The sequence below is a fragment of the Balaenoptera borealis genome (assembly GCF_965194805.1).
Source record: "Balaenoptera borealis genome assembly, chromosome: 17".
NCBI classification, from domain to species: domain Eukaryota; kingdom Metazoa; phylum Chordata; class Mammalia; order Artiodactyla; family Balaenopteridae; genus Balaenoptera; species Balaenoptera borealis.
The window spans coordinates 65,701,601-65,725,743 of NC_138876.1; the positions used below are offsets into that span (position 1 = coordinate 65,701,601).

Consider the following 24,143-nt stretch of genomic DNA (forward strand, 5'->3'; position numbering starts at 1 on the left):
TAGAGCATCTACTACGTGTCAAGTGTTATGCTAGATACTCATATACATTGTCTTTAACCTTTAACCTTATTCTGTTAATAAGGATTCTTAATTGCATTTACTTTAGAAGGTATCTTTTTTTTTTTTTTCCTACTTGTTCCTAAAGTCTGGGCACTTGCAATTCCCTTATGTACTTTATTTCCTTACTACAAAAAAAAAAAAAAAAAAACACACACACACACATATACACACACACGTATTGCTAACATTAGTACCAACATTTGTGCTAACTTTTAGCGTCAGACAATAGACACTTGATAATGATTGGTTTGTAGAAATTCTTCTATAGAGAAAGTTATCTAAATGGTGCTTATTCTTCATATTTTCTCTTTTTTTAAATTTATTTAATTTATTTTATTTTTGGCTGTGTTGGGTCTTCGTTGCTGCACGTGGGCTTTTCTCTAGTTGCAACGAGCAGGGGCTACTCTTCATTGCGGTGCGCCGGCTTCTCATTGTGGTGGCTTCTCTTGTCGCGGAGCACGGGCTCTAGGTGCGCAGGCTTCAGTAGTTGTGGCACACGGGCTCAGTAGTTGTGGTGCATGGGCTTAGTTGCCCCGTGGCATGTGGGATCTTCCTGGACCAGGGCTCGAACCCGTGTCCCCTGCATTGACAGGCGGATTCTTAACCACTGCACCACCCAGGAAGCCCCTTCATATTTTCAACCTTGTGCCTCAGCATGTCCAGACCTAATAATTTTCTTATGCCTCCAAAACCGCTTTGGCTCTGATGTTCCTTGCCCCAGAGGAGGGCAGCAAGACTCATCCAGTTGCCCAACCTGTTGCCTAAGATAGAAACTTGGGCAACCCAGGCTGCATTTCTGACACCTTCCTCACCTCACTCTCGTCCTCCTCAGCATCTGCAGAACTTCTGTCCATCCTCATGAGCCCCGCCCTCGGTTGAACACTGTCATCTGTAGCCTGACTGTGGCAATTGTCCTCCCTGTTCTCACGTCTGTCCCCCTCCAGTTCTTTCTACGCGGCAGCCAAATTGATTTTCCAAAGTGCAAGGCTGTTTGTATCATTTGTCCACTTAAATACTTCAAAGAAGTGGCCTTTAAACTTTTGGGCTGTGGCTTACAATAAGAAATAAATTTAACATCATGACCCAATACACACATAAATATATCAACAAGTGTTAGGTTTTTTATCCTGTCCTGTTCTATTCTGTTTTGATCTCTTTTGTTGAGAAAGTAATGCTGGTTGAAACCCATGAAAATGATTTCAGAGCTAACTAATAGATGAGATCCTACAGTGTGAAAAGCACTGCTTTTTGTGATTCTTACGGCGCAAAGGATAAAAACCAACCTCTGTAACGAGGATGATGGGGCTCTTCATACTCTGCCACCTGCTTATCTCTGTAGCCCCAACCCTTGCCTCTGCCACCTCGTTTCCCAGCTTTCCTGAACCCCTGACAGTCCCAGAGTGGTGCTGTCCTCTTTTGCCTTTGACAACTCTCCCATCTGCCTGGTTAACTCTTCCCATCCTTCCTGTGACAGCTTCAATGTCACTTCCTTTAGGAAGTGTTACTTATAACATTTATAAGTGTTTATCATATACCAGTCACTCTGCTAAACCCTTCACATGGATTATCTCATTTAAGCTCCAATTGCCAGAATAGGTGCTCAAGAAGTATTTGTTAGATGCATTGATCTCATATCATGCCCACCCCCAGTTGTTGTTTAGGACTAGAATGGTATGTAATTAATATTTTCTCTATGCTCGAATTTCTACAGTACTTAGAACCCACTTGTGAGCATTTATCTCTGTGTGTCTGCTGAGCCTATGGCCAACGGGTCCATCCATGGGTACAAGGGCCGTGAGAGATGTTACCATTTCTTCAGGAAATGAGAGGAAAGTGCAGTTTATACCCAATCATCTGAGAGCCTTAGATGAGAATGCATTCAGATCCTAACGTCTGCCACAAAATTTTATGTTGTTAATTCATTTGTTCGATGGTTCCTTTTAACCTAGTTTCATCCTGCAATTCCTATTATTAGAAGTGTACTGAATCAGACTATAATGCTACACAGCCGTGATCAAGGAAACTTAAATTTTTAATCTGAATAAGAGTCACAGTGCCAAGTCACAGTACATTACCCATAATACAAAGCCAGAAGGTAAATCGGTTAAAAAATAATGAAATTACTTTGCTCTACAGTTAGTGAGTCAGAGCCATACGCTTCCTGGGAAATGGAATGAACACTGTAAATGGTTTCAACTTCAGGTAATTATTACTATTTACAAATAGTAATGACCCACAGCAGGTAAATAGTCCTTGAAAGGCCATTGTAAGGTAAAAATAGCCCAAGTGTGCATAAGTGTACACTTGATATATTTTAAAAAATTGAATACATCTGTGTGACCAGTAGCCTGAAGCTAAGAAGTTATAGATAACATCAAATCTATCTCAGATATATGTCTTCAGATGTATGTCGGAGGGTCTGATAAATTCTGTTCTGGCTGGTCTGAGGACATTTAGTGCTCTTCTGACAATATGTGTTCTTCAACAAGAAAATAAAATAGCCAACACAGCTCCCATTGGTAAAAATAATCATAATTTCCAATATATTAGTATTTTTTAAAAGATAGTATTAACATATGAGTTCCTAAACTGATATTATCCAGTTTCTAAAAAATCAATAATCACATAGGAACACATACTTTCTTGGCCTTGCTCTTTAGAATACTGTAAATATCACAGTAAATTAAAATTTTAGTGTTGGCCCGTTAGAACTTCATTTCATACCATCTCTTTTTAGTTGTTCATGATTCTCTGAATCAACAATAAAATGGAAGCCAGAAAGCTAGAGCAAAAGTGAATTGGTTTAGTAGTTAGGGAACCTGAATTCTAGTCCATATTCTGCTTTTGCATATCTGTCTGGCCACAGGCATATCATTTAACCTCTATGGGTCTCAGTTTCTTGATCTATAAAATGGGGGTGTTAAAAATCATAACATGATCATTTGCAAAGGGATCTTCAATGATTCTAAATTAGCATTAAATGAGACCCTGATCATATATCAATGGGAAAACCCTTTGCCAATTTAAAGAAATTCAGTAGATGGTTTTGATTCACTGTTTAGATTTCTGTCATATAGAGGATATGGCATCTCCAAGGTTTTTAAGACATCTCAAAAGTAGAACAAAATCCAAAAAACCAAAATATCATCTGCTGAATTCAGAGTATCTATCCATGGATCTCTAAATCCATGACCCATGGAAGCAACCTAAATGCCCATCGACAGACAAATGGATAAAGAAGTTGTGGTACATATATACAATGGAATATTACTCAGCCATGAAAAGGAATGAAATTGAGTCATTTGTTGAGACGTGGATGGATCTAGAGACTGTCATACAGAGTGAAGTAAGTCAGAAAGAGAAAAACAAATATCATATATTAACTCATGTATGTGGAACCTAGAAAAATGGTACAGATGAACTGGTTTGCAGGGCAGAATTTGAGACACAGATATAGAGAACAAATGTATGGACACCAAGGGGGGAAAACCGTGGTGGGGTGGGGATGGTGGTGTGCTGAACTGGGCAATTGGGATTGACATATATAGACTGATGTGTATAAAATTGATGACTAATAAGAACCTGCAGTATAAAAAGACAAACAAACAAACCAAAAAAACAACTAATACTAAACTTTCTTTGGGTTATTTGTATGGAAATATGTCAATATAAATGTTTCAGACATTACATGAAATTTCTAAAAATCTTATATGTTCTGGTATAATGTTATAAGTCATAATTCTAGTTATTACTTTACAATGTATATCTCAGAAATAACTAAAAAATAAATAAATAAATAAAAAATAAATCCATGACCCATTGAATTTACAGATGCTTTTACTGAATCCATGATTTACAGTAAAAGTAAAAGTACTTATTTATATATTCTGTGTCTCAATCTTAAGCCTCAGAAACCAATCAAATTTCTGTTCATCAGTTGCTTCCCGATCCACGGGAGCTTAGGAAGTTTGGAAACAGGTGGTATCACAGTACTGGTCAGAACAAATCTAATTGAATCCCGTCAACTTAGAGGCTGCTTCACTTTTTTAAAATGTCTTACTGAAGTAAAACATACCACGGGGAAAAGTCCATAAGTATACACTTGATGTATTTTCAAAAATTGAACACATCTATTTAACCAGTAGCCTGATCAAGAAACACACTGACATCCCAGAAGCCCCCACTGTGTCCCTTTCAGTCGCACCCCCTTCCCCAAAGGTCCCAACGACATCATTTAGTTGTGCTTGTTTTTGTACCTTGCATAAATGGAATCTTGCTGTAAATACTCTTTTGTGATTTCTTTCACTCAATTTTATATTTATATATAGTGTTGAGTGTAACTGCAGGTTGTTCATTGTCATTGCTGTTTAATATCCCGTGACTGGACTACCCACAGTTTATCTTTTTCAGTTTTTGGCTATTATGAATATTGTTATGTACCTTCTTTTACATCCTTTGGAGAACATACGAACCCACTTCCAATGGGGAGACTGATCCATTTTTAAATGTAGCCTTCTGTGATACATTGGCATGTGGACTATTGATCTGTTGGAAGGTTGGGTAGAAATTAGCTTTATAATATATCAAAAGGCATGAATTAATTTTGGTTCAAACCAGCCTACTTTTTTTCTCTTCTCTTCCCAACAGACACACCCATTAAGATGGGAGGTAAATGGGACACACGTCCTGTGCATGAGGAGAGACAAATTGAGCAAAGCTGAGGAACACTCAGTCCTAAGCAATACTTAGAGATACAAAGTGGTAGTTTTTGGTTTTGCTTTTGTTTGTTAACAGAGCAGCAATTTGTGGGTAGAAAAAACTTTAGGTAGGGTAAACTTAAAGTTTCAGATTCACCAAAACTTTTTCTAATGTTTTTCCCTTACATATCATGGTAAGTTGACAGTAATTAGATCAGGAAATAACTCATCCCCCAAACTTGGTCACCCAACTTTTATCTTATACTGTATTAGACAGTCTCCCTTTTACTGCCCCAAACTATGCAGTTCTGATGTATGTTGGCAGGCATTTCAAGAGAAAAATGCCTGCAGACTCTAGGCATATGATGAAGGCCTTAACCATTTTCAGACACTCCTCTTCGAGCTTGCTGAGGTATTTGGGGGTTTGTTTTGTTTTTTTAACCATTTAGACCACTCGCCACCATAAATTCTTAAGGGATTTATAGTTGATAAATCATTCTTGCAGACAATATTTCATTGGATTGTCTTAGCAACTCTCTGGGGGTAGACGAGAAAGGTTGTGTGGATCACAGAGCATATGAAAATGTTCTATTCCAATTTGGAAAGTGCCATCCGTTTGCAACTGATTTTATTACGGGTTATTTATTATTTTTGTAACTGGCAGTTTCCAAACTTCTCCATCTCTCTTCTCACAATACCCCTTGTTATTTTCCCCTCGACGTAGGGGTGAGGCAGCTGGTAGAATGCTGCCCTAAGCTTTCTATCGCTTGGAGCATCTTCTGATCCAACTTTTCATTTTATTTTTTAGCCAGTAAGCACTTAATCCTTTGGACGGTGTTATATTAGAAAGTGTTAGACTAGGCAGCAGCTTGTCATATGGCATCACTGGCAAATCCAGGCCTCGGGCTGTTTCTCTGTCTCCCAGGCCAGTGTTCAGATCACTAGAAAACGTTAAGCTGCAGGCCCCAAGGGGGAGAAGGTGCTAGTCACTCACAGGGTTCTTCCGGCTTCTTTGCATATCCCTGTATCTGAGGTCTGCAAAAATGCCCAGCATACACATTACTCAGTCTTGAGGCGTGTGGATTTTTGCCCTATATTCCAACCACGTGGCTCAGACCACGTAAGCTGGGATGGGATGCTGCTTTTTAAACACCGTACTTCACGGGCACTCTGCTGCCCTTTAACGTGTGCATGTTCTTTCATTTGACTAGCCTATACATTTGTTTCCACAGAAATATCATTTGATCTGGGACTTTCAGAGCGTATTAAACCTATTTTCCCCAGTCTGCAGCTTTACGTATTCCAGAGACTGAGTATTCTCATTTAGATGGTAGCATACAGAACAGTATTGCTGAACACCGCTTCTACCCACCTTAAGCTGCCAGCCTGAGTGGTGCGGAGGCTTTCTTATCACCTCCATGAACAGATTTCTTGGGCTGCGAGCACTGTCAATACTATAATTCAGCATTATTTGAAGAATGACAGTTTTATGGAAGCCCTTCTTCCTCCATCATGCTGGCATTCACCTGGGCTATTACAAATTATGTGGAGTACCATATTTTTTTTTTTCTGAAATAACTTAAACTGGGAGAAGATTCTGTGGTACATTGTTTCATTTCTTAAACGTGCTGCTGAGTCATTTCCCCTTCGTAACTGAGCTAGTTTTCACCAGTACCTTTAATTACATCAGGTCTTTTTTAATAAAGCTCATTTTTATTGACTTTCTAACTTAATGAATTCTTCTTGGTGAAACAGGAGCTTACTGGCACAGCATATAAAATGACCCCTTATTACAGCTGAAGGTGGGTTGCATTTTTCTATCTCCTTTCTCTATTAGCAGTGTATGTTTCTTCTTTTTTTATGCCGAATTAAGTCGACCAAAACCTTTCTCTCTCTATTACATGGAATTACCTTATGAAATAGAATTCTTAAAAGCTGTACTGTACATTAAAAAAAAAATGTAACTTTGGTAACTTGAGTAGTACTTTAAATGGCACTTAAGGAAAACTCAAGGAGAATTCTTGTGGTAAAGTCAGTAATTATATTGTGAGTAATTATTCCCTAATTTGTCTGTATATATTCTTTTATTGATGGTTTTCTAATAGGACACACTTGTAGCTAAACACACAGGATAAAAAATTCATTCTACTGAAGAATAAGCAAAGACATTTTCATTTTGCCTGGGGTTGCTTTCGTGTGAGGCTAACTTTTATTTACCTTCACTATGCCCTCCCCCAGTCCTATCTCCCTATACCCACCCCTCCCCCTCCCCGTGGTTACCATGTGTAATTCACAGTTTTATCTCCATGCTAATAGTCCATTAGCAGCAGCGTTTTGATTGGGTGTTACCCAGCTGTGTAGCTTTTTATGAAGCTTTATTTTAAACCCAGAGTCATCCCTCCTTAGCACATCAGTTTTCCTTCTCATGTTTGGACAGATCTGTCCTTCCCCACCCAGTTTTAGTACACCATCACCCCACACACTGATTAGAGGCAAGTCCATTCTGCATTCCGTTCCTGCATCTCTGCTCCCACATGGTGTTAACGGGGTTGGCCTTTGGCTTAACCAATGTGGGGATGTGCTATCTGACAAAGTTAAGGCGAGGTCCCCTAATCTGAAAAATCTCTTTTCCAGTCGTCTTATCCTATTACACAGTGCCCCAAATCATACCTGTGTTCCCTATTGCAGTACTTTGCATTCTGACATTAATGGCTACTATTAAAATGTAAATTTTTAAAAAAAAATTTTTTAATGACCATTATGGCCCAAGTGTTTATATGTTCTGCAATTTTTTTTTAAATTAATTAATTTATTTATTTATGGCTGTGTTGGGTCTTCGTTTCTGTGCGAGGGCTTTTTCTAGTTGTGGCAAGTGGGGGCCACTCTTCATCGCAGTGTGCGGGCCTCTCACCATCGTGGCCTCTCTTGTTGCGGAGCACAGGCTCCAGACATGCAGGCTCAGTAGTTGTGGCTCATGGGCCTAGTTGCTCCGCGGCATGTGGGATCTTCCCAGACCAGGGCTCGAACCCGTGTCCCCTGCATTGGCAGGCAGATTCTCAACCACTGCGCCACCAGGGAAGCCCAAAATGTAAATATTTTAAGAGAGGGCTAACCCACCTCATCTTAGCTTGAATTTCTTCCTTCCTTCCTTCCTTCCTCTCCCCCTCCCTCCTTCCTTCCTCCCTCCCTCCCTTCCTCCTTTCCTTCATTCCTTTCTTCATTCTTTTCTTTCTTTTTCAGTTGCAGAGGCAATTAACCAAGAATTGGAGTCTGAGAAAATGAAACATAAGATAGTTGAGTTATTGGGGAGAAGAGAGAGAAACAGAAAATCCTGGGAAATGGGGCCCACCCTAAAATGGCATTCGGGAGTGCTGATTTAGGAGAACTAAAAACCATTAGGGTTGGGGGTGGGTAGGAGGGAGAAGTGAAAAGTGAAGAGCAAATGGTGACATCAGATCATGAAAAAGGGAGACTCTAAAAGAAAGCAGTCTGATCTCCTACTCAGTTTTATTGGAAGCATGCCTACGTATTATTCCTGGAAACTCGTGGTGGCACCGCTTCAGCAGTTCATCTTAATGGGCTACTCCACCCACTGCCTCTATTACTTTTAATGTACTATTTAATTAGATTCATTATCCCAAGCCCACGGCATAGCTTGCTTGTCCCATGATCCCGTTCTTCTGTCCACTTACGCAGGTTCTGTCACAGCTGGGCATGGGGTGTTGAAGCACAGGTTGACGGATCCAAAAACCTTCCCTAACTCCCTTCTGCCTGAAATTCTTCTCTTTATAGAGACAAAAACAAACAAACAAACAAACCCCACCAAAACAAGACTGGTAGTTATTTTCCCAGACTCCCTTGCAGCTGGGGGTGGCCATGTCACTGAAATTTGCCATCAAGACATAAAGGGATATCTGCCTACAAGCTTCTGAGAAAACTGGCTAACAGCCTAATCCAACCCTGAATGTAGTAATTTGAAAAACAAATCTGGACTTCTTAATGAAGGGTCAATCCTTACAACGACCCTATAAAAGTATAGCATGATATCATCTTAAGAAGAAACTAAGATTCAGAGAAGCTAAGTTACTTGCCCGAAGTGACAGAGCCTGTGAGTTTTAAGAGAGAGACCTAAAACCAGAGCTTCTGAATTAAAATGGGACAATCAGGCCCCTTCCACTGCTTTGTGCTGCCTGTTTGTCACCCTTCCATAAAAATAAAATATATCTGCACATTTAAAAAGTCACATCAATTAGATATTCACTCATAAATCTGTTCAGCTGTTTCCCATTTTTCCTGGATTGCAGCTTGGTTCTCCAAGCAGCTTTGCTTTAACCCTGGCTTTAATCTGATTCTTCCCAGGTGCCCTCTGTCTGGATATTTTTTCATGTGTGTTCTTGCCTAGCAGAAGTAGTCACTTGCTAATCTACTTTTCACTCTGTTTCCTTTGACCCACATTATTTTCCTTTCTTGAATTGACATGGATAGAATCCATGCCATAGCACTAGCCCTCAACCTGTCTTCTTCAGAGACTACAAAAAATAGTGTTTCACTTATTTCCCTGTTTCATCAAATAGGCATCCTACAATGTCTGTCCCGGAATCTTTGTATCTCCCAATCCTTCTACTCAGTCTTCTATCCAAACATTCTTTCTAAGATGACACAGAAGAAACAGGTGCACCTTTTTCTAATAGGAAATCTGGTAGTCTGGTGGATAGAGCAGAAGATGTGGCTTCTTGCCCAAACCTACCATCATTTGAATCTGGGGCTGGGTCACTTATCCTCTCCGTTTGTCTTCGTTTGGGCTACTTTCACAAAGTACCATAGACTAGATGGATTAAGTAACAGAAATATATTTCTCATAGTTCTAGGGGCTGAGAAGTCCAAGATCAGGGTGCCATCATGGTCTGTTTCTGGTAGGGGCCCTCTTCCTGGTTTGCAGATGGCCGACTTCTTGCTGTGCCCTCACCTGGCAAAGAGAGAGAGATCTTCTCTCTCGTATTTCTTCTTGTAAGGGTGCTAATCCCATTCATGAGGGCTCTAACCTCATGACCTAATTACCTCCCAAAGGCCTTATCTCCAAATACCATCACATTGGGGATTAGGCTTCAACATATGAATCTGGGCAGGGGAGTCAGTCCACAGCACTGTCCTTTGTTTTCCTACCCGTAAAATGGGATAAATGATATCTTTCCAACCTTACCTTAGAGGGACATTATGACCAGGCATAGTCCTTGATCTTGGAAAATCAAAGATTAGAAGGCAAGTGTTCCCACACTGAATCCACTGGAGGAGATAGTCTTGTAAACAGAAAGTCTTGATTTATGGGAAGTGCTAAAGAAATGTGTGCCTATGATATGGGAACCCAGTCTGGCAGTTCAGAAAAACCTTCCTGAGGAGTTTATGCCTGCACCTTGACAGACAAACAAAGGAAAAGGAGAAAAGAACATTTCAGGCAAGAGAGACTGCGCTGACAGAGAAATGACACAGAAACAAGATGATGGGTCTCAGCAGGGCACAGGCCTGGTATTGTAGGCAAGGACTGGGCCACCGTTAGCCTCTTGAGGGCAGGGATGATGTCCCAATTATCTTTGTACCCCTGGCATCTAGCAAAGCACCTGGTATCAAGGGAGGTGGAGCTCAGTAATTGTTTATTGTGTTGAATGAATGGAGGGCTTACAGGAAATCACACAAATACCTATAATCCAAAGTAGACATTGGCAGGGACTGTAAGGGAGATGCAGATAAAATGTCCTGGGACACCAGTGGTGAGAGAGTGTGAGGGTGAGGAAGGCAGATATGGCTCCCCAGAGAAGAAGGCTTTGAAATCGGCCTTCGAGGATGGACGGTGAGATTTATCCGAGTAGCTTCTCTCATTTTGCTCTTCTGTGTCACAGTCTTCTATTGACCAACCTCTTGACACTGGCTTAGGTTTCCCTCCACCCCCTTTTCTTCCTGGCTTCCTTCCTGGATTATTTCTTTCATCCTGCTTAGAAACCCTTCATCCTCTCTAACAAGCCAGAGGCTGGAAGGTGTTGCTCAAGCCCTTTCACCTCTCCTCTACAGGAATTTTATTACAAAGACTGGGGAAATAATAGCTGGCAAAATTATTATTTTTTTAACCCCCAGAAATACAGTCTAAAAGAAAGAAGAACTCACATTTTTTTGCCACATTAAAAATGAAAAGAACATACAAATAGTAAAGATGATTGAGTAAATTCGTGAAAAACAGCTATGGGATTACCCCATGGTGTTTCACATTAAAGCAATGCAATTTAGGGACTGCCATTCGGGTTTGTGAGATCTACAGGTATGCTATTCTAAAATGCAAATGCGCTTCCCTAGCATTTGATGAACTGGTCAAAAGATAAAGATGAAAACATTTGGGCATAACCCGACCATAACATATACTGCCTTTAAACTCAGGGGTCAGAAAACCAGAACAATGAAGACACAAAGAAAAGGCAATGGAGAACAAGGGATATTAAGTGCCGTTGTGGTATAACTAAGCAATACATGTACACACATATACATGTGTGCACACACATGTGTTTAAAGGATGACAACTAAGGAGGCTATGATAGACATACGGAACTATTCATGTTCAATGTCAGCCGCAACAAATCCAAAGTGGCCATTCCTGGGAAAGTTTAGGAGAAGGAGAGTTTTAAACCACTAGCGGGGAGAGAAGTTAATCACCTCCCTTAAAAAATATATACAGCTACCTAAGCTTGGTTTAAAAGAGATAATTAGTGTGAAGAAATAATTAAGAAATAAAAAGTAGGGACTTGCCTGGTGGTCCAGTGGTTAAGAATCCGCCTTCCAATGCAGGGGATGCAGGTTCGATCCCTGGTCGGGGAACTAAGATCCCACATGCCGTGGGGCAACTAAGCCCACTTGCCACAACTACTGAGCCCACGTGCTCTGGAGCCTGTGTTTCACAGCTAGAGAGAAGCCCGCATGCTGCAACGAGGAGCCCACATGCTGCAACTAAGACCTGATGCAGCCAAGTAAATAAATAAATAATTTTTTTTTTTAAAGAAATAAAAAATGAATCACCCTAATATCTCCACTAACAAAGAAGATGGGTCTAACACATTTTCCAGTCAAATACATTCCTACTAAATGCAGAAACTAAGTAAGGAGGATAGGCTGTATTCTAGGATATCATAAAGGAACTGTGATTTAAAAAACTGCCATCAAATACTTAATAAAATATTATCACAAGTGCTGGAAAACATAAAATATGCCTCCAAAAAGATTTGAAATGTTTATCATGTCTTTAAACCGTTGAGCATTGAATCAGATACCCCAGCACTGTTTGGCCACGCTGCCCGGGTGACCAGGAAATTGGGCCAGACCCAAGCTGTCGGTGCGTGTGGGCTGACACACACACCGGCCCACACGGGTCCCCCCAGTAGAGGGACTGGGGGTCAGCTCTCTGCCACCTGAATTTCCTCCTTTGCAGGTCTCTGCTCTTTGAAGAGCAAGGCTGTATAAGAATTCAAGAAGAAATAATAGTTTCTTGGCAAGTGTAGAAAACATCGTGTTGATGTTTATTCTTCCATTTACTTTGGTTGCATACATAAATTATGCTGAGAAAATAGCAGTATCCTCCAACAGGCAATGAGCTCATTTGAGCTGTATCTTCCTAAAATGATATCACAAAAACAAATCCACCCCCTCTAAAATTGCTTACAAAGAGTAGATCTTTTCTCATGCTGAAAGAGATTATTCTTATTTGCAGGTTGATGATACAACTTCATCTATCTTCCCAACTTCCGTTCTTTTAAGCATGTTATTACAAGCCCTGTTCAACTTGGATTCCTTTTTTTAACGTTTCCTTTGATTCTTCTGTTTCCATTTTTTTAATGCTCTGTTTTTAAAAGTTTCCTTGCATTTCCTGAAACCCTTAGAGCGTTTCAAGAGAAACATTGCGCTATTTAGGCTGCAGTTGTGTGTGTGTGTGTGTGTGTGTGTGTTTAAATCCAATGCTCCCTGCGAACAAATGTTGTATTGTACATTCTACGGAGCTGCTTCCTTTCCTTCTTGAACACAGCACCTGGTGTTACTGGTTTCAAAGAATATTTCAAGATTGGCAGTTGGAGTCTCTTCATAGAAGTGTAACAGCGCTTCCCAGAAAGCTTGAAAAATGATATTCAGAGTGAAGGAGAATAGAAAGTAGGTGTCACCCTCCAAAAGAATAGTGAGCAGCCGCAAGGACCTTCATTCAGAGAGGATTCGGAGAGAACATGAGGACTCTGAGAACCAACTTTATACTCAGCGTGAGCTTAGAAGACTGAGTAGCCTCTGGAAACAGGGCTCTGCCTGGTCTATCTGCCAGCCTGTTTTTGTGTTGAAACAAACAAACAACCAACACTAGGGCCTGCTGTTTCAGGCCATATCCCAGAAAAGTTGCATTCAAAAGCTAGAAATTGCTACAAATTTTCAGGCAACTTGGGAAGCATTGTTTCAAAAATCCCAACTCTCTATTAAAAGGAAAAAAAATTGGGTCTTCCCTGGTGGCGCAGTGGTTACGAATCCTCCTGCCAACGCAGGGGACACAGGTTCGAGCCCTGGTCCAGGAAGATCCCACATGCTGCGGAGCAACTAAGCCCATGCGCCACAACTACTGAGACTGCGCTCTAGAGCCCGCGAGCCACAACTACTGAGCCCGCGTGCCACAACTACTGAAGCCCGCGCACCCTAGAGCCCGTGCTCCACAATAAGAGAAGCCACTGCAACGAGAAGCCTGCGCACCGCAAGAAAGAGTAGCCCCCGCTCACCGCAACTAGAGAAAGCCCGTGCGCAGCAATGAAGACCCAACACAGCCAAAAATAAAATAAAAAATAAAAAAAAAATAAATAAATAAAAAAGGAAAAAAAATTGGTGGAGTAAAAATGTTTCATAATGAATCTGGCCTTCAGGAGAAAGAATCCCAATGCACCATCTTCAAGTCTTGACTTCACAGCCACCGGCCCCCACCCCCTGTTCTGCGCACATCCGAGATGAGTGAACCTGCTCGCTGGCGAGGTTCCAATGAAAAATCCTCCAAGTCAGTTCCATGAGCCATAAGGTCCTTTCCTTCTCTTGCTCTGCATCCTGCAGCTTGCGGATGTTCCTTGCAGCTGCTTGCCGACCAGAAATCATTTTGCAGAAATCAAACTTTTGTTCACCCCAGATATGGGACAAATCAGGACCAAAGGAAATTACCTTCTTGAAAGTCTCCTTCACAAATGGAGTAGATACTTCCACTCCTCTGCTTGAATATGCTTTCCACAAAAGGAAGGTCTGAATCGTGGATTATACATCAATAAATAAACTTTTAGCAAAGTCGTGGGAAGAGTATCAGATTAAGGCCTTGACCACTTAGAAAGATTTAGGAACCTGAACTGTGAACATTTGTTATATGTCATCAGCTTACATAATAATTACGGTGATTTATTTTTCTACAGTCTTTCTTAAGAAGCAATATCCTTTACAATCAAGTACTCAGAAATTCATGCATAAAGCATATTTACCCTTCAGAACTGGTACACTAGAAATAAATATGAGGATTACAATTTTTCTGGACAACATTGTTATAAAAGCCATTTTTATTTTGTATCTCACTGGTTCAAAGCAGGTCAGGAAAGAGTACAAATGAACCAGTACAAGTCCAGCCCATGTACTTTGCCATACAGAAAGACCTATGGGCCATTTTCACTTTCAAAGGCCAGCATATTGCTTTGATAAGGTATAAAGTAAGATAAAACAAGACAGTATTAGTCTTATCACTCTCTAGCAAGTGTCCTAATGACTAATTAACTTGTTCATGGTCACACAGCCAGGAGTCAAAGCCAGTCTGTTAGACCCCCCTTTTCCATTGTGGCTCAGTGAATGCTGGTAGGTAAGCAGAAAGCAGGCAGACAGGCAGACCAGAAGGAAGAAAAAGAAACCTTCTCATTACCTCCTAATATGACTGCCTTCAAGTTAATTATCTAACGTGCAAACAATTTTCAGAGAAGTTCCTTCCCCATCATTGGCTACACACTCTGGAATCCCAGAGTCTTTATTGCCTGATCGATTGTGTGCATTCCAAAAGCACTCAAATGAGATGCATATTTTTTTACGTAGTAGGTATCATAAAGACATTAAATTGACTAAAAACACATTTTGGTAAATCACAATGTAGGTGACACTTGAAGTTCATGGATACAGCAGGAATAAGGAAAATCTCTTACATATTTTTTAGGTTTAAAGTGTTTTGTTATTTATCAGTACATGTGGACAAAATATTATAAATGGGGGGTAGTGGTTAAAGGATTGACAGAGAAGGTGATGTGACAGGCTTGGGATAGGTAATCCAACTAGACAAAGAAGCAGGGAGGTTGGATTGGCCAAGGAGAAGGCTGGGAGCAGAGCTGCTGGGAACAATAGAGCTGGAGCTCTAGGTGTGGCACCGCAGCCGGGCAGAGACCCAAGCCTGAAGTCCCAGGGGACTGGGCCAGTTCCATCCCTGCAGGCTCCAAGTTTAAGAGTTCCCCTACATTCCACAGATGGGTGAAAGCCTGCGGCCGGGTCCCTGCCTGACTTCTGCTCTCCCCACCTCATTTTCCCCCTCCTAGCGAGTCTCCATCCTCTTCCCACAGGCTGCCATCCTTACGCTATCTGTTGACTTCTTGGGCTGCCACCAGGATGACACGATGTAAGCGGCATCCTGTCCTTAGCATATAGACGCATTTGCAAATACGCAGAAGAAATCGTGTGTCACCTCCAATGGCACCCCATATATACCAAATTAGTTAGGCTTCCACGTGGTTTCTGATTTTCTTCCAAACCAAAGAGAGAGCCTGTCTTCCCCTACTTATCCAATAAGATATAGCTCAGGTCTCAATTCTTGTATTCCTCCCCTGAGCCTTACCTTCCACCTAATTACTAACTAAGGCTGGGATACGTTATTACTCCTTCAAAACCAGCACTTACCAGCAGTATTGCAATGGCCTGTTGTGTGTTTTCCTTCTCCACTAGCCCATGAGATGTTTGTACTCCATCACGCACATCTGTGTGAGACTGAGAGCTACTATATATTGCACATCTCCCTTGAGCCAGGCACTGTGGGAAATACTTTGTGGGCACGAACTCACCTGAGGACACTCATTGAAGAAACTGAGACTCAGAGAGGTGAAGCAATTTCCCCAAAGTCTCCCAGCCAGATTCCAGGCCAGGCCGGTCTGACTCCCAGCCCATATAATCACCTACTACATACCAAAGAACCTGGCACACAGTTATTCAGTGAGTGTCTGTTGAACTCAAATGAAAGAAGGAAAAGAGTTGGGGGAAGATGGGGAGGGGAGCAAGTGCACCCCAAAAACTAAAGCTCAGAGCTGCAGTTCAGACTCCCAATCCAAAGCTGATTCTAGTGTCAACAGCTAAACCATTTGGAATGAATTGCTCTCAGAAGCATATTGGAAATCTGTGGAATGTGACCGACATGTCCTAAGTCTGCAAGGACAATCTTAGAGCTCCTTATGACATCAGTGTGAAGAATCTGAAAACAAAGCTATGTGCAGAGTCTGGCACTAAATCACTGTGACTCTCATCCAAAGCAACGGATGCTTCTGTGTCAACAAAGCCAAGCCCTCCAAAGCAACTAGGGAATACCGCGAGACACCTCCAGTCTAGAAGACCGTGGGTCTAAGAGTCCTCAGAGCCTTAGCAGAGGACAGAAATCATCCCTCTCACTTAAGCGTTTTCCTCAAAAGCCCTTTGTAATTACCATTTAGCCATCCTTTCCCTCTGTTGGTTTACTCATGTCAATTTCTAGGAAAGGTTGGAAAGGAGTTCCAAAGCTAAATATCATCAAATGTGTTTAAACTTGTTCAAAACTTCTCTCATCCCCTATAGGAATTTAGCCTACATGTTTAACAAGAATTAAGAGACCCACGTATTGATTTAGTCCTTTGTGCTGTCTATTAAATCATGCCCCTTTTCTCAGTTGGAACAGATGGCCTTCCCCAAACCACCTTAATCAAAACAACGACAACAATGCCCTTTTCTTCGAGTTCTTGCTTGCTTCAACATACAGACAACAGCTACTCCACAACACCCAAGGGGGTGGGCTGGGGGGAGTGCTTGCCAGACACATAACTCGTCGGGTACCCCAGGCTAAGACCCTGAGACCCTTAAGAAGATAAGGATACAAAACTGGGATTGAGTTGGAGCTCCGGTTGGCAGCCATTGCCGAGGAGAGGACGAGGGTGAAGTGAGCTGTGCTGACCTGTATGAATGGTCTAATAGGAGGAGAACGAGCCAATTCAGCTCTGCCCTAGATTCCTCCTGCAGCCTTCCTCTGATCTCCATTGTATATTCACGACCGGAGCTGGGGACCAGGAGGCCTCCAGAGTCACTGGGAGCCATGCCCGAGAGGAGCCCCTCCTCAAGAGACAGTGGCCACATTGATCACATGAAGACATGGAACCAACGACAAGGATTCCTGAAATATGTTTTGAAATTCCTCTTTAGTGCATGTATTCGGCAGCATACCAGGGCCCTTAGTAACAGTCTGGCGGGTGCTGTGACAACAGCGTGGGTGTGAGGACAGCAGCGTGTGTGGGATGCAGCCATATCTGGGGACAGAGCTGCATGAGTCGGGGATGGGTTTTGATTTCAGTGGGAGCCCTGCACACGCTAGGGCCCCTGTTTGTGGACTCTGTGGCGGGGAATCATCTTAATGAGAACAGACTTCATGTAGGACCCTCCGCTTCCTGGCAGGGAGAAGGGTAAAAATGCAGCTCCAGAAACCAGAGTGCCTCGCAGCTATTTAAAGTTGTCCTTGTAGTTTGGGATTGACATGTACACACTGCTATATTTAAAATAGATAACCAACAGGACGTAGTGTGTAGCACAGGGAACTCTGCTCAATATTCTGTAATAACCTGTATAGGAAAAGAATTTGAAAAAGAATAGATACATGTATATAGATAACTGAATCACTTTGCTGTACACCTGAAACTATCACAACATTGTTAATTGACTGTACTCCAGTATAAAATAAAAAGGTAAAAAAAAAAAAATAAAGTTGTCCCCTATAATAAAGCCTGGACATGCAGTGGGCTCTCAGAACAGATTTAGGAATTTCTGATTTCTGTACGGAAAAGGTATTCTCTAAAGCTATTTCGATAGCCTGGAAAATTATGCCTCTTTTGTACCAATATAATGATAAAGCCTATCTGAAATGGTTCCTATTCTCTGTGTTTGTTGGAAATTAATTTGTTTCATGCTAGGTGAGAAGCATCTCTGCTTCTCTTCTGTGACTATACACTCAAAGTAAGAGCGCCCTTTATTTGGTTTTGTGTTTTGGCTTTTGTTTTGTTTTGTAAATTATATCTACCCATCTATCTTTGAAGTATAAAAACCTTGGCAAGTTAACATTAAATCAGCAGTTGTTGGTCATGAGAGAAAAATGAAGAAAGGAAACCTCTTTAAAGAAAAAAACAAAAAACTTTTAAGTCCAAATTTGATTACTTTCACAAAAGTAGGCTTCCATTCAATGAAAATTTTTGTTAGATTATTTAGTCATCGCGGGGAGCTGGAGTGATTAAAATGTTTTATAAGGCACTGTTGTTTTCCATGGAACTTTAGTGTGGCCCTGTTCCCTGGCCACAGGAATGTAAGAACTTCTTGGCAAATACCCTGCCTAGGACCGGGTGGGTAGATGTATAATTAACGTCAAGTGTTACTGCCCTTCTCCAGTGCCATCCGCCCATTGACCAGCCTCAGCTTCCTCCTATTCTTTCTGTATTCAGAGCTTGGTTTACACCACTTTGGTTCTGAACGCATCAGGATAAAATGCTGGTTTCCCTTTTGAGAATACACATGATAAAAATCGGGTCATGTAACAAGAGAAACTTTCTTATATCTTTGTTAAAGGGGTTCTCAAAGAGCCAACATTTTTATTACAGTCAGAGATGGTATTCAAGTGAGTAAAGTTTTTTTTTTAAAAAAAGAACATTCTATGTCGACTTTTTTGTTGGTATTTTTTGTTGTTGTTGTTCTCAGTTTTTAAACTTCTTGAGCTTTGCTGGACAAGTATTGGGAGGGATGTCTGGCAACTGTTAATGAAACAGCAGGCTCTTTTTTCTCTCTCTTTGTTGTTTCTATGAACTTCCTAGACAGGATTAAGTCCAAAGAACTGATAAAGTAAAAAGGTATTTGTGCATTACAATGAAAGCAGGAGTAAAAGTAATATTCCTGAATATCTTAGAATATTGAATTGGGGTTAGAATAGAAACCATGAAATTCAAATACATTATCATGAAGCTGAATTGTCTAATCAGAAAAACTGTAATTGTGAAAACCAAAATTCCAAGTCAATTCTAGGGCCAATTTTATTTTATGGAAGTAAAGCTGAGAATTTTAATTAAATAGTAGTTCCTCCCATGAGGTTCCTGGTAAGGAAATTTAAAAATCAGATTAAGGAATGAAATTTTAAAATAGATTTTAAAAAAAATTTTTGGCTGCATTGGCTCTTCGTCACTGCGCGCGGGCCTTCTCCAGTTGCGGCGAGCGGGGGCAACTCTTCGTTGTGGTGCGTGGGCTTCTCATTGCAGTGGCTTCTCTTGTTGCAGAGCACAGGCTCTAGGCGCACAGGCTCCAGTAGTTGTGGCACGCGGGCTCAGTAGTTGTGGCTCGCAGGCTCCAGAGCACAGGCTCAGTAGTTGTGGCTCACGGGCCCAGCTGCTCTACGGCATGTGGGATCCTCCCGGACCAGGGCTCAAACCCGTGTCCCCTGCATTGGCAGGCAGATTCCCAACCACTGCGCCACCAGGGAAGCCCTTAAAATAGATCTTGATGGAGATAATATTCGTCAGATGGATGTTAGTATGCCCATACTGGTTGTTAAAATATCGAAATACTTCTGTACCCATTGGTAATAGCTGTGGCCTCAAGTTCTCAGTGCCTGCCACCAACCCATGGCTGCCCAGGCCCCTCTCTGAGATCCCCCCCCACTTCATCTCCCCAAGACCCAGCTACCAAAGGAGTAACACCCAGAGAAAACAGGGTGTCTAAGACCCTGCCCCAGCCCAGGGCAGCAGTCAGCTCTGCTTGGTCAGTGCCCATGTGAACTTGATAACCAAGTTACCCTGTCATTCAGTATTTTGCATAGCATGCCTATCCTGGTGGAAATCATATAAATTAAAACAGCTAAAATAAGACGATCTCAGTAGAAGGGACAGTCAGACGAGTACAAATATGACACCAAAGAGAAAACTAAGAGTGGTATTTAAAGCCCAGATTAAATAGATTGTGCACAAAGCCTCGGAGTCACTGGGACGTGGGAGAAGATGAAAGTCACTGTATAGTTTCTCTCGGCCTTTTGCTTTGCTGATTCACAAATGTCTGCGAGAATTCTTTTCCTCCCCCATTCTCTTACTTTGGCAGCGTATCTTTTTTGTACCGAATCATTAGTCTGGAAAGTATAAAATGAGATTTCTTTATGACAACATTACAAATGGAAATATGAGAGGGTGCCTAAGTATGAATGGTTCATTTGAGATGAAGACCCAACCGCATGTGTAAGAGCCGAGGCTGTGGGGTCACCTGGTGCAGGCTCTTCGGTCCTGCAGCCCCCAAGGGCCTGTACTTGGACACCAACCTACAGGCTATTGTGTTATTGACTGGCATTTAGATGCTAACATCAGAAGGGAAGTGCTCTTTTGGTTCTCTCTGTGTATTTATTTCTAAGCGTGATTAGGTCTGTAATGTCCTTGCCTGTTTCCACTGGGAAACGGTCATTTTTGTACCTTTCAGTGCCTTGGATTAGCAAGAAAAGACCAGAGAGAATTATGAAAAACATCTTAATTCATGGATATAAAGTGCCCTCGAGGAAAAATCATAGCATTTCAAAGAGTGCCCAAAGCAAATTAAAGAAAGATGTCAGGGCTAAAAGAATGTCATTAGCAAATTCAAGTATCGATGCATTTATCAAATCAGAGCATTAGCGATCTGAGGAAAGAAAAGGACCTTGGTTTCAGTTGGTAAATGTGGTTATGTTCCCAAATCCAAGCTCGGTCTGCTTGGTCCACACAACAGGCCTATAATCAGGAGATGAGGTGTTGAGGCAAGGAATAGCGACTTTATTCGGAAAGCTGGGCATCCGAGAAGACTAGCGTCCCAGAATAGCATCTTATCGGGTCTGAATGCTAGTTTCTTTTATAGAACAGAGAGGGGGAGGAGATGAGGAAGTAAAAAGGCCATAAGTCTTGCAAAAATCTCCTGGCTTGGCCAGCCTCGGGGAGCAAATATGTTAATTTCTTCTTTTCTGCAGCCATTCACAGGTGGGGAGGGTCACAGTGTCTCCAAGTCAGCTGAACAAAGGCACTTTAGTTTAACATTCAGGCAGAAGGGCAGGGTTCCCCGAGGCAGGCCATTATGTATGCTTACAGCTATGGACAGCATTTAGTGATTATAGTGACAAAAGCAACGAAAAGCAAAGGTTAAAGTAAAAGAAACAGATCCAACATGGAGTCAGATCTTTTTCTTCCCTGTTAACAGTTATTCAATACACTGTGTGTGATTCACTACAAAATAAAAACTTTCTCTAATACTCCTCAGATTTGAATTCAGCAGTCCCCGTACTCTTTCCATTTTTGAATGGATGCCCAAATGTGTTTGTGTATAAATTTTACATATTTGAAAAATATAGGTGTTGTCCTAGAGAAAATGTCCGTGCCTCTAAAAGTATAGAATTGGATCAGCCCAGGTGACCCACATATGAGTAGTAGGAAGAGAATAATTATCTGGTAAGATGGAATGGACTGGAACCTTGCCAAGACCTCTGGGCCCCCTGCTCATTCCTGCCTCGTATCTCGGCTGTTTGGCCCCCTCCCCCTCCTGCCTTGAGGAGCACCTGCTCCCTCTCACTCGCACTTGACAAATTCTTCCTTTCATGTGCACATTGCCTATTTCTTTACACCCTCCTTGAAGCACAGACAATGCTGTGCACTTAGGAAGTATTCAGAAGATACCTGACTGAATGAATGATTGATAACTCTGGGCAGATTTCAGTTATTCTTTCTCCATGTAATGCAAGCTGAGAGGTTCCCTTTCTGACCCTGGATTAGTTTAGGCTCACCTATTTTAAACAGGTCCTGTTTAAATTCCTCCACACCACCAACTGGAATCTAAGTAGACCTCGCTGTATATTTTAGATTGTCCTTTTGTGCTTAATCTCATGCAGTAATTATGCCCTGTTTAACTTTTAATTCAACAATGCTCGGTGGCAACAAGACTGAAATACATCTGCTCCCAGATCTGAATATTGTAGGAGTGTTTGTCTTACTGCTAAGCCTGATCCTACCCACCAGAGAGAGTACATCTTGGCAATTAATTTGTGCCAGTAAGTGGATTCCTTTTTCACTTGGACCTTGACATTGAACCCATCTTTTTAGACTCTAAAAATAGCCAGTGAACTTTGATCTGGCTGACACCCTCAGACACAAGGCCTCAGCTTCTCATCCATCCATCCATCCATCCATCCATCCATATTTATTGAACATGCACTATATTCTGGGTTTTGTGTTGGGGCTACAGAGATAAATACAACACACCTCTTGACCTTCAGTAGCTCATGACCTGGTGGGTACAAAGATGTGTAGTCTTGCGTATCATCAGTGCGATAAAAATCTATAATGGGTATATGGGCAAAGCATTCTGGAGTACAAAAAGTAGAACAACTCATTCTTGGGGAATTTGGGGAGTGTTTTAGGGAGGAAATGACAGTTTAGCTGAATCTTAAATAATGAGTAGTGGTTTTTCATGGGAAGGCAGGCAGGAAGGGCCCTCTAGGCAGAGAGACTAGCCCAATCAAAGCCACGGAGCACCCGCTGGGCCTCTCTCTGGGGGCTGGAGATGAGGGGACTCTTCCATTCCTGCCCCGACTTGTGGCTGCCCCAGAGCCCCTTGGGAACATTTCCCACACCCTTCCCAGGTCAAGGGAGATCTGGTCAGAGACTTCGGAGTTTGCCGTGGCTGGAGTGAGCCTCCAGGGCATGTTGGCGTCTGACCCCTGACTGGTGGTCCTGGTTCCTGGACCCTCCACCTCAGCCTCACAGCCTGAGAGAGAAATAGTTTGGCCAGAGACCAAAGCCCTCAAGTTCTCCAAACCATTGTGGCCTCTCCTTTGTGAACAATTCCTGGAGGAAACATCCCCACCATTAGATGGCAGTGAGTCCCTGCCCCAGCCTGAGTGGAGCAGGCAGTGGGCTTCCTGACCTGCACCTCTGTACAAAGAGATGGGATTCAGGTGGTACTTCTGCCTGCAGCAAGGCATGTGTTTGGTGGGTTTGCACATGGGAGAATTCCAGTATCATGCTTCAAGCTCTGAATAGGACGACCTGGCTGAGTACTTCCGTCTCCGCTCAAGGCTGAATCCTACCTTGAGGCCTGAGCTGACTTGGAAGAACTGCCAAAACCACTCGTCTTCTAGCCCGGGGAGGACCCAGTCCTCCCCACCAAAGTAGTCTGCCTCCTTCACAGCCACCCACCCACCCACCAGCCCCAACAAGGACAGACCTGTACGTCTCCAGCTCTCATCACGCGTCGTGAGAGGCCAGTCTCACTGCTGGCCTTATTGTAAAGTCATCGAAGCAATCTTCTGTGGGCATGAGTATACATCTACAGGCCATCCATCTAGAACAGGGGTCCCAACCCCCGGGCTGCCGACCGGTACTGGTCCGTGGCCTGTTAGAAACTGGGCCGCACAGCAGGAGGTGAGTGGCGGGCGAGCGAAGTCTCATCTGCTGTTCCCCATTGCTCCCCATCGCTCCCATTACCACCTGAACCGTCCTCCCTATTGCTCGCGGTACAGCTTGAACCGACCCGCGCCCCACCCCCCCAGCCCCGGTCCGTGGAAAAATGGTCTTCCACGAAACCGGTCCCTGGTGCCAAAAAGGTTGGGGACCGCTGCTCTAGAGCATCTACAGCCCAGTAAGCTGAGATGATACTGAATTGCCTTTGAAAGGATGTCCCCATTCGTCTTTTCCTGGTCTCTTACTCTTAGCCTTCTCTCTTTAAAAATGGTTAAATGGCAAATGCCATTCAAATGTAAGACTTCATCATGGACTGTTATTACTTTTGTTATGTTGAAGAAGAGAGTGGATGGGTAAATGGTACTCTTGGGAAAAGGGCCCCAAGGGCCCATTCCTGTGCATCTAATCTTCACTTTCCTTCTCTGTTGCTACCACTGAGTTGGGGTTTAGAATAATATCCCTCAATACAGGTGTAAACAAAAATCACATGAAGAAGTCTTTTAAATCCATTTTTATGGTGCCATTATCAAGAAGCATATGTAGATAGCATAAGGATTATGAGAAGAAAAGGGAATCCTTGTACACTATGGGTGGGAAT

At 42.4% G+C, this 24,143-nt stretch overlaps 1 protein-coding gene across 1 annotated transcript in view; it reads left to right on the top strand.

Annotated features, from left to right (window-relative positions):
* STAU2 (staufen double-stranded RNA binding protein 2) overlaps positions 1–24,143 on the top strand; it is a 286,094-nt gene that overhangs the window by 230,386 nt on the left and 31,565 nt on the right. The window lies entirely within an intron of this gene.